The following is an 11,538-nucleotide window of genomic DNA, read 5'->3' as shown; positions in this document are numbered from 1 at the left end:
TTAATTGGCTGGAAAGCCCATTTCAGAATACCTATTATTAACAGGTTTCCTTAGTTTATTTTTACTATTTGGCTTTTGATTAATACATTGATTTAAGTTTCAAAACAAGATGCATTTGCAATTTCTAGGTGAGCAGAGTTCGGAGCTCGTCTCACGGATACACACTCATGGTTTGGTGTGTTGTCGAGTCAAATGCCGGATACACACTCATGGTTTGGTGTGTTGTCGAGTCAAATGCGGAAGTGACATTCAATTCTATTCCGTGGCGGTCTGAGTCATATTCTGATTGGATCACATCCAAGTCACCATACACAAAATCAAATCAATACTAGTCACAACAGTTTCTAAATCTGCTCGGCTCTAATTATGGCTTAGGTCTAATATGAGTAATGCAATAACCGGTTGTAGTCCAAAATTGGATCATACAATCTGGATCGAGTAGCGAGTAATAATCGTGTTCGAGTCATTTTTATCAGGTCTACTATTCGACTTTGATGGTCCGTACTCTTATTACACCTCATTGTAATAAGAATCAAAATCCCCAGAATAGAGACAAAAGACCAATTATGAAGAACACAAGAATAGAACAACACGAAACTTAAAATTTCTATAATTCTATATACTTTATTCTATCTTTTCCTCAAAAAAAAAAAAAAAAAAAAATTCTATCTTCTATCTTACCAGTCAATCTTTCATTCAATTTTATCATTTGGGTTATCAAAGAAATTCGAAATTTACAAGTGAATAGAAGAAATAATTAGAGTGAAAATGGCGACAGAAAGAAGAGCGCGGCAATTGGAGCCGACGGTAGCAACTGTTACTACTTACTAGGCAAGTTCTATATCATTATCTTATCTTATTCTAAATTGTTTTACTGTAATATTCAGAAATTTAGTGTTTGATTGAGCAGTTCATTTTTAATTTTTGATGAATTTTGTTATCATTTGATAGAAATGTGTAATGAATTCGTCTGTTCTTTGCTAGAAATTTTGGGGTTGGAATATGATCAATGCATTTGTTATTAGGAATGTGAAATAACCCTTTTTCCTGAAATCCCAAATTGTTATCTTTGTAAGAATGGAAGCACTTTGCCATTATACACCCGGGTATATCGTGCACTTAATATAAGCACAAAGTGTTGTGAATTGGAAATTGTCATTGTTTCTTAGTATAAGACATTTGCATGTGGCATATTAGTCATTACAACCGCACTCAGTTTTTCATGGTTATACAACTATTTCTTGTTAATAATATACTATGGTTTATGAATTGGGAATTGTCATTGTCTCAAATTCTTCTGTATTCTAATAGAAAATGGACTAAGTAGAAGTTGAAGAGGGGACAATTGGTATTGCTCTGAATTTGGAATCGAATTATGTTGGTGTTGTATTATTGGGTGAGTTTAATAATACAACGGAGGTTTTGTAAAAGCAACTGGTAGGATTGCTCAGATATTCATGAATGATGCTTATTTGGGTTGTTTTATAAATGCCGTAGTTAGCCCTATTGATGGTAACGCTTTAAGGGTGAAATAGAAGCTTTTAAATTTTGGTTTATACAATTATATAATCTGTATTGTGGATAAAAAGTGAAGGGCAACTATTTTAGTATGTAACTGAGTGAAAGCTATGATTACCAAACATATGCGACAGATGTGTGAACCTGAAACTAGGATGGTCTTTTGATGATCATTGTAATGATTTTCTTTGTGACCTGAAACAGTTACAAAAACTTGTGAATTTGAGGGAATTGCCTTTCTTTTTCGGGGCACTTAAATGCTTGCTATAAGGAACAATTAGCTTGTGCATCTAATAAATGCAAGGTAACTTGGACATATTGATTAAATGGAACTTTCTTTTTCGGGGCACTTGAATGCTTGCTAAAAGGATCGATTAGCTTGTGCATCAGTCTAATAAATGCAAGAGAACTAGGAGATATTGATTATATGGAATGAAAATGGTATGGGCTGTTTTAAAGGAAAAAAGGAGGACCTTGTGCTATGAATTATCATAGCTTGAGCATCCTAAATGGCAGAAATAGGAAGATGATGTTTTTGAGTAAACTGAATAACAGCACTTTTGTATGATAATTCCTCTTTCCACTTTCAAGAGGTGGATTCTCTCCCAATTTATCCCTCTAAAGCTAACCCAAAACATTCAACAAATTTTACATAATTATCTCTCTCTAATTAGCTCTATTTATAGAGCATTTCCCTAACACACTAACTAATTTCTCCTTCAAGCTACAACAACTTTATTTTAACTCTACTCCCTAAATTCTCATCTTCCTTAAAGATATTAATGCTGGGTACCAAAACAAAATTTGTCAGTAAAGATCACTTACTCTCTCTGTCCCTAAATAAGCTAATTAAAGATAAATTTGAAGGAGTTGGATTGAAAGACCATGATTGTCCATCTTTATGTAACTTTTTACATTTTTTTAATGCCACAAAGTAGTATGTCCTTTAGCTTATCATTAAGGGTATTAGACTATTAGGGATAAGTTGAATATATTAAACCTTGATTTAGATAGTGGACTATAATTTGGGACAATCCAAAATATTACTGTGGACTATCATCTAGGACATTCCATAAATTTCGAAGACATGATGTATCAGGTGGATACACGTACTTTTTATTTCTTATAGCGTTGCTCCAATTTGACATTTTTCTAAATATGAAACAAGAGACAATGTCTTTAAGCTCATATATTGCAGTTGGGTTTGTAAGGGTCAATGTCTTTCTGAGTTTTCTAAATCATGTCATACTTTTATCTATTTTCCTTAATCTAGATGTATCATTGATTTTTCCTGTTCAATGCCACAGGTAGGAAATTGGTCAACTACAGAACAAAGAGGCCGAATAAAAAAAAGCTGCAGCTAAAGGCAGCAAGCAGAACAGTAAGCAAAAAAGAAGCAAGTTGAGGAAATAGCCAAATTAATGAACTATCCACAATTCATAAAAATAAGCATGCACCGGAACTTTCATCCCTGGGCTATACCAGTACAGATGGCAATGGAAACGATAAGGGAAACCTCAACACCCTTGTTAAGGTCATAGCAGGGGTATCTGTTGGCAGTCAAGCTGATAATTACATGCCTAGTATAAGCATTTAGGTATGTGAGAATATAAGCTCAGCAAGAAGCTGCAAGGGAGCAGAGAACAAAAGAGGAACAAAGGAACACCATTAGTGACAGAGTGGTTGAAGATGAGATTTTTGAGAAGAAGCTAGAACCGCTTGGATTAGCTATTTATGAGGTTAAACCAGATGGCCTCTGCCTTGAGCTGTTGAGGATCAACTGATTTATTTGTTTGGAGGGTCTTCACCTTATAGTTTTCAGCAGTTTAGAGAGATGGTGGCTTCTTATATGCGTGATCATGCCTCAGAATTTTCCCCATATTTCTTGTCAGAGGATGTGGTTGAAGATGAGTCAGATGATTCTCTGGTGCAGAGATTGAGAATTACTGCAGAGAGGTGGAATCAACAGTGGCTTGGGGTGGGCAATTGGAGCTTGGCACTTTGACTCTTTGCTTAAAGATACTTATAAATTTATGATGATTTTTTCATGGTGTTTCCCTGATGTTGAAGTGGGTAAGGAGTACAAGACTGATGATGCTGCCACATCATTGAATTCTAGCATCATGCTATCATACCACAGGCACGCCTTCAATCTGGGTGAGCGCTACAATTCTGTGGTTCAAAATACAGTGAAATAGGTTAGCTATCCCTACAATCTTGTGAACATATTTCTCTTTTTTTTCCAGCTTTTTTCATTTTCATTGTTTAGGGGCTATTATTAGTGAGTTAGGAGAGTGCATTAGACTCTAGCTGAATAAGAGTAAAAAATTTTCTTTCACATTCAATGGAAATATATACATTCTGCGATTTCCTTGCTTACATATTTATATCCTTTACAGTTGCAAATAGTAATACAGAGATCAACAATTATGCTTGTTTTTCCTGTTTTGGATGGTAATATGACATTAGATCAAGCCTATTTGCTAGATATACCTTGTATAATTTATTTACATGAAAAACTTGACTATTAGCAATTTAGCACCCGAGCCATGGTGGTTCCTATAAACCTCTATGAATTGGTAAGCTGGCCAATAGTTCTAATTTATGCAAAATTGCTTCTTATGTGTCAAGAAAAATCTCTACAGGTCTTTAAACATGTCATGATTGTAAAACATGTATATTAAAAATATGCATGATTATAAAAAATAACCTCATGTGTTAGCCATATTTGAGCTAAGAGGTTCAAATGACGGCTTCTAAATCTTAGATTTGAATGCAAATTGCATGGGAAACTTTTTTTTGGGGGATGTCCCAATTTTCGTAAATAAACCAACAACTTTATTTAATTGTGGTGCCCACAATAATGAAAAAGTTGTTGATTACTTGATTTATTCACGAAAATGCCCCCATGAGAAACAAATTTCGGTTCTCAATATGAGAAACATGGAATTTCCCCTTTTTTTGGTCTATTTCTGAAACAATCTTTCCTGTATAATTAAAAGTGTTGAAGTATCCCTTCAAGGCTTCAAAGCTTTTTATGTATTACAGACTTAATATATTCCCATAAATCTAATCTACAACCTTTAAAAATACAACTCCAAATACTGTAGCTTAGCTACAGTAAGTGGCTTATGGATAATTTATTACACTAAACGACCCTTGTTATTTTCTATTTTTCACTTATAGCCTGATGGAAACCCCTTTAAAAAATTCCTAAGAAAAAATGTTGATTAAATTAAGTGTAATTGTAGTATTATTCTAACAAAGTATCCGAATCGTTCTAGATATGATTGTTAGTCCCATTGAAAGCGATTAATGTTGATGGTACTGTTAATAACTGAAAAACGTGTTCTTACCATATACTAAAATGTCCTTAGAAACCTGAAAAAAAAAAAGTTTTATTAAGAATCAGGAAACCTGAGATTTTGAGAACAATAAAGAGTTCTGGAGAATCAATTAGGATCATGACATTAGCTAAGGTACTGCAAATTTGATATGTCACAATATTTTTTTTGGGGACATATATTCTTTGCAATTGGCCACTTCTATAAAGGCAAAGCCCCACTATTTTATGGAATTTCTTGGAAAGAAGAGAGAAAAAGTTGGTGGGGATTATGCTTTCTTATGTCAGATATAAAATCCATTTTGTGTGATGCGAGGAGCCGAAGTTGCCTTATTCTGCATGCATTACGTCAAATTTGTATGATCTCTTTAGTTTTTTTTTTTTTTTTTTTTTTTTTTTATGTCTGTACGCAAGTAGGTACAATAGCAGTATGATGTAAAATAGAGCACAAATCAACTAAGGCTTGAACAATAAAAGTGTCTAACTATATTGGTTTGGTCAATGTTTTAAATGATACGTATTAAATAGAAAAGAGATTTAAATTAGAGCACGAGTCAACTCTATTGAAAATGGACTACATACAATAGGTTTAGATTTTTCTTTTCAAATGTTTAAGCCTTAGATGTTTATGGAGTAGCATTTAACATTAACATAATCATATTTTACGCATAAGGTATGCATTCTCATCTAGTGCAACATAAGTTTTGCAATCTTGTGTAAACAATACAAATCCAATCCTTGTTGAGAAATTTACATAATGTGTAACCCAAATTTTTCATGTTTATTTTTTCATCTATAGTTCATTAATGTTACATTAGTATTTCATATTGAGTATTTACTAACTCACAAGATTGAATCGATGTGAATATAAACACATTTGTGAATTTGAGGTACTCACTTTGCTCCATGAGGCACAAAGGTCAGTGCCTCTGTGAGAGGCGTGTTATGCATGCTTTATATAATTAAGCTGCCAGTTCTGGGTAATGGAACCCAATACATACACAGTTGACAACTATACAAAAACTCCGGAACAATGTGTTTATCAGTACACGACAATAGATATTAAGGTAATTGAGGCTGAATGTCCTCTAATAGCACACTTTACTGGTTAGTTGTATTCATCAGAGATGTATGTCCTTCAAGTTGCAAGATTAAATTGTTAATTATGCATATAGCTGGACAGGCCTCTTGCTGTATAATCCAATTTGATATAAGAATGTAAAAGCAAGTATAATAAATCTTTTATTGAATCTCATGAGATTTATAAATGGTCAATTACAGCCTGGTTAGAAATGCTAAGGATTAAGGTAATGTCATGTTTGATACATTCTGATGTACATTACTATTTCTCTTTCTGTATTGAAGATATTTTAGCAGGATCAATTCCAAATCATTCATATGAAAGGTACGCAAAGTCACAATATGTTATGTTCACTGCATCTTAATAAGAATGACGAATGCAGAAAACAGTACTTCTTCGATCAGCCTAATCTCATATTTTCCGTGCTCTTGATTTTCTTTTGGCTCTTCGAGTTCAATTGAGTTAAAGTACGATAAACATCCACGTGTCTGTTAATAGAAAGAGTTTGTGCTGCTCGAGTATTTGATTTAGGAGAAGATCAAATAAAAGAGGACTTCTAGTGGAGTTTTAGAGCATGGCTCTTTATTATTCTGTTTACTCTTTAGGTGTTGCAAAGTCAATTTTTCTAGATGCCCTTTGTTTTTTTTTCTCTTGTGTCTTAGTGAAATTATTCGATAGAACAAATGTCCTTGTTTCTTTACGGAATATGAAGAACATAGACGATGTAAAGGGTCATTTTCGAGTACAATTTGTGGATCAAAAAGAGAAAATAGAAAGTTCTCTTTTTGTTGAAAGTCTTGGAACTTATCCTTTGAACAGTATCAGTTCTTGCATGCAGATTTGAGTTGCGTCACCTTAGGATGGGCTTATAAATAGACCTGTGCTCTAAGCATTTTCCTCATCCCAAACCTTGAGTCTTCTCTCCACCTAGTGTCACAAAAGCTCTCTGTATTTCAGCTTTTTCATCTCCCACTCATCTCCCAAACAAAGGAATTTCCTTCAAAGATAATGGAGGTTGTGAAGGGTTTGGTGCAAGACAGGCCTGTGGTTATTTTCAGTAAGACTAGTTGTCCTGTGAGCCATTCGATGAGACAGCTTATCAGTGGCTTTGGCGCTAATCCTACTGTATATGAAATTGATCAAATGCCAAATGGACGGGAAATTGAGAGAGTTCTGCAGATGATGGGACGCAGACCAAGCGTACCATCCATCTTCATTGGTGGAAACTTTGTAGGTGGACCTAATGATGTGATCACCCTTCAGGTTCAAGGTAGACTTGTACAAATGCTGATGGACGCTGGAGCTATTTGGGTCTGGAATAGAAACTAGCTAAATATTCCAGTCTCAGCAATTAGAAGTAGAATAAGGGAAGTTTTAGGTTATATTATATAGAGGACTTGATTGGGAAATAATGCGTCTTCTGCAGTGCCTTGTTTTTCTAAGCACAATTATATTTTGGTGACTGAAAATTAGTGTTTTTCAGTGACAGTCTTATTCTCCTTCTACCAAAAAAAAAAGAAAGAAAAAAAACAGAGTATATCCTCTGAGTAAATGCTTGGCCTTTGTTATCGAGTCAAATACTAGTGAAAGCTGCATTCTCATTTTGATAATGCACTCTTCTGTACCTTATTACCTGTCTTGATTTACTGTTATAAAATGATAGACTGGTATTCAGTTGCTTATGCTTTGATAAATAATGATCTACTATCTTTAAATACCAAGTCAGTAAGATTTTGTTTAGAACATTGCACAAAAGTATAGACAATAGACTGGCATGACTCAAACGAATAATATTTACATGCAAACATCATACGTTATTAAATCAACCTAAGTGAAGCCTATAGATTTCTGGACAAAAGTTCATGTATATGCCTCTATATGCAATCTATCCAATGATTTTATGTTGTAGTATGTTAATTCAGTGTTTCTCAGAACTAATTCGAATTTCTTGAATAAAGTGCTAGCCTTCCTTTTAATTAGAAATGTAAAGCTTAACTATGCCTACATTTTCTGTGGTTACGCCTATTACAGTTACTAGCTCTGTATGTTGCAGCCCTTAGTCGCAGCCTTCATGGCTTCATTTATTCAAAGGATCAATTTTTTGCTTGTACACTTTGTTTTGATGCCTTCTTAAAAGGATAGGTTATAGGTTGGATGATCTTGAAGCTTAATGATGTAAACCAGGCTTCCGCTCCTGAAAACCTGCATTGATGTTACCAAAAAAAAAAAAAAAAAAAATCAGTACACATTATGGACCTCTTTTATTTTATTTAATACTCTTGTAAACCTTTCCGCTATTTATTTTGAAAACCTACATTGATCTTTCTAAGTGTGTGTACACATTACATATTTGCTCAGATTACAGGGCTTGCAGCTGAAGATATTTTATTTTAACTGTGCAACCATTTTTTTTTTCTTCCTGTACTTACTTTGTCGTACGAGTAAAGTTAATTTAGTGAATGTATTTTGATCAAGTTACCTACACAAAGTCCATTCTGAAATAAAAATGCAGAAATAGTGAACCTTCAACTGTTACAAGTGAAACAGGAAAAGAAGTTGCTAATACTTGTAAGAAATAAAGGGTGATTAAAGTACTGAATGTCATCTCATCATTTTTAAGAAGCCAAGTATGATAGTTACTAGTTTACTACCATGTCAGAGATCATAGCTTAAAGTCCAAAATCAATCTGTCATTTTATTCATTAAATTGATACTTAACTGCTCTCTGAAAGCAAGAACTGAGTAAATCTGATTTACAACCAGGATGAAAGAGAACTAATCTATAAATCAGCATGTGCTCTACACAAGATTTTAGTCATGAGTTGTCATTTTTGGAAGTGGGCATATATTATTCTGATCATTTAGTGGCTAAAGAAGTATATATTGTACATGGGTAATGGGTGAAGTTGACACCTCCTTGTTTTTTATAAACCATAAAAAACAGAAATTATAGTTGGTGTCTGATGTCTGCTGGTTCTGTGATAAGGAAAGAATAGAAGAACCTTTAAAGCAATCTATAAAATTGTGCTTGAATTTACTTTCTTTGAGGTTCGATGCCAATACGTGGATGTGATTTTGATGGCATTACCTAAAAACATAATCTGTATGACATGTTCAGTTTGAGTATGTCTCAGCCTCTTGAAGATCCTAGAATTAATCAAGTTCAGGTGCTATCCTAACTGCAAATGTTTGTATTTTGTCCATTGCAGATTTTTCTGATGATCTTTTCTGAAGTATATCTATCACCTTCCTGTAAAACTCTACATGTTATTCCTTTAGACTGTAAAATTTCAGCTGCTATAACAATAAAAATCGATTCTGAAATGTAATGTTAATTTTCTCTAATAATATGAATAAATACTGTAGTTTAAAAAAAAAAATGCAAGCAGACATTCCTTGTCAGAACTAATTTTGTGCTACATAAGCTATCACAAACATTTACTTCTACTGATATAATCTTATCGTCGAATTTATTTTGCCTTTTACATTTTGCTTCTGTAAAGGGATGAGAATCTCAATGTGTGATGCAAGGATAACTCTTGCAAACCTTTTCTCATTCACAAAGATGCTCTGTGATAGGTACAGAAGCAAGCCCTTACAACGAAAGTACACACTTCCAGAAACATAAATTATGCTCTCTTCCTCCCAAAAAAGCAAGGCATGGTTACGTTGGGCTATCTAACTCATCCAAGTTGGGCTAAGGCTAGAAATGGTTGTAAAAAAAGAAGCCCAATGGTGCACTCTTTTATTCTCTCTCCTTTTGTTTTAGTACTCATGCTTTGAAACTTTTACATTCTTCTGCTTTGCAAACAATTTCTGTCTATCATTTAATGGGTCAGGATTGTAATACATGTTACTGTGGGATTAGCCTCAGCAATACTGCATACTGCAATATCAACAAAACTGTTGCTTTACGCTGGAAATTGACCGAATATTTGATCACTTCCAAACTGATGAATGGAGGACTAGTCAGTTAAGATATTAAACAAAGATACTATTGCTGAAAATTTTCCATGTATGGCCTTTAACCTGTTTTTCTCACAGAAAGGTTTCAATGAGATGAGATACTTAGCAATGAATTTCTGTTAAAAAAAAATAAAATAAAATTGTGAAAGGTCACCTATTATGTGTACAAAGTCACCCAATATATATATATATTTTTCTTTTTTTTTGAGACTGTGTAATACTAGTTTATTGCATCGTCCAAATTAAAATTCTTAACAGCAGAAATGTGAAAGTAGCTGTTTTCATCCCCTAGGTGATCTTGCCTAGCTCTTGCTTGAGGCTAAAGCTTATGGAGTTGTTTTTTATAATGTGCTTCATTTAAGCATGTCCATAGTAGTATAATCAACTTGATTTTTTATTTTATTTATTTATTTTTTTTTTTTTCAAGATCTGGGATTAGGCTGTTTTCCTAAGTCATATCCATCCTATCTACATGATTAGTCATTGCTAACAAAGAAATTAAGGGAAATGTGCCAATGCTTACTTTATTGTCACTCTGTTGGCATTATGCCCTCATGCTCAGTCAATGACTAAATACTTCATGCCTAGGCAGTAGGCACATAAGTTCATCTACTACACAGCTTAGTGAACTTTAATGCAGTTCATCATATGATTTCTCATGAAAATAATAAAAGAATGAAAACAAAATAGGAGCGGTGTGTAATTCTGGTATTCAACTCTAAGTAGTTCAGCTTCTGTAGTCACTTGGTGAAACAGCACTTTATCAGCCATGGTGCCAATCCTGTGACACATGTGTAAAATTTTCAAGGTGAATTTAAAACCAATATTCTCTTGTCAGGGAATGGAGGAAGCCGGTGAAGACAGTTTTGGCCTTAGCACAGCTGGCTTGTAGGGGCAACTGATATTCCATGATTTTGCATTCAGTAAAATGAAGGTATAATATGATAAAGCCCTTCTTTTCTATTCAAAGGATAAGATATTGCTGCTCAAAAAGGTTTGTAACTCTGTTCTTCTAGGATAAGAAAGCTGTACATTCCTTTTTCCAGTCAGCATGTACACAATATGAGGCGAAGAGAGAAAGTGTTTATTTTAATCATTTTAATCTTTATCTCAGCTCCACGCAAGAATATTGCAGAAGAATTTAGACTGCAACTTTAAAGATGATCTCTACTGTAAGATATGAGGAGTAAATCTTGCAATAAGTTATATGACTAGACTTAACTTGGCATCTGCATCCGTACTTCTTATTTGTACAACCTCTCAGATTCATATATTCTTCAATGCACATCTTTGAAACCTTATCTGCTCTTTCTTTTTTTTTTTTTTTTTTTTTTTTTTTTTTTTTTTTTTTTTTTTTTTTGGGGGGGGGGGGGGGGGGGGGAAACGACCCTTCCCTTCTTATAGAGCCATTTATACAATTAACTCGAGCACTCTTGAAAATACTGGTGCCTCTTAGCATTTTGCCCTTCACCAAGAATCTGCACATACCCATCACAAAATACCTTTGGTCACTTCATTAAGTTGCAGGATAATTCTGCTGTGGCTAATCAAGCACCATGCTATCTACTTTCTCATCTGTCGAGTGACAGTTTTGCCTACTGAATCATAATTGTCCAATGCTGTGAATCAT

At 34.0% G+C, this 11,538-nt stretch overlaps 1 pseudogene across 1 annotated transcript; it reads left to right on the top strand.

Moving 5' to 3' along the window:
• Window positions 1-2,691: 2,691 nt before the first annotated feature.
• LOC145604365 (OVARIAN TUMOR DOMAIN-containing deubiquitinating enzyme 5 pseudogene) lies at window positions 2,692-11,261 on the top strand (annotated as a pseudogene). Its single transcript, XR_014104933.1, has 4 exons — window positions 2,692-2,720; window positions 2,826-3,716; window positions 9,522-9,677; window positions 10,747-11,261. The product of XR_014104933.1 is annotated as an OVARIAN TUMOR DOMAIN-containing deubiquitinating enzyme 5 pseudogene (transcript).
• Window positions 11,262-11,538: the final 277 nt, after the last annotated feature.

This window comes from Chenopodium album, chromosome 22 (genome assembly GCF_948465745.1).
Source record: "Chenopodium album chromosome 22, dcCheAlbu1.1, whole genome shotgun sequence".
Lineage (NCBI taxonomy): Eukaryota > Viridiplantae > Streptophyta > Magnoliopsida > Caryophyllales > Amaranthaceae > Chenopodium > Chenopodium album.
This window is presented reverse-complemented; position numbering and strand designations above follow the sequence as displayed.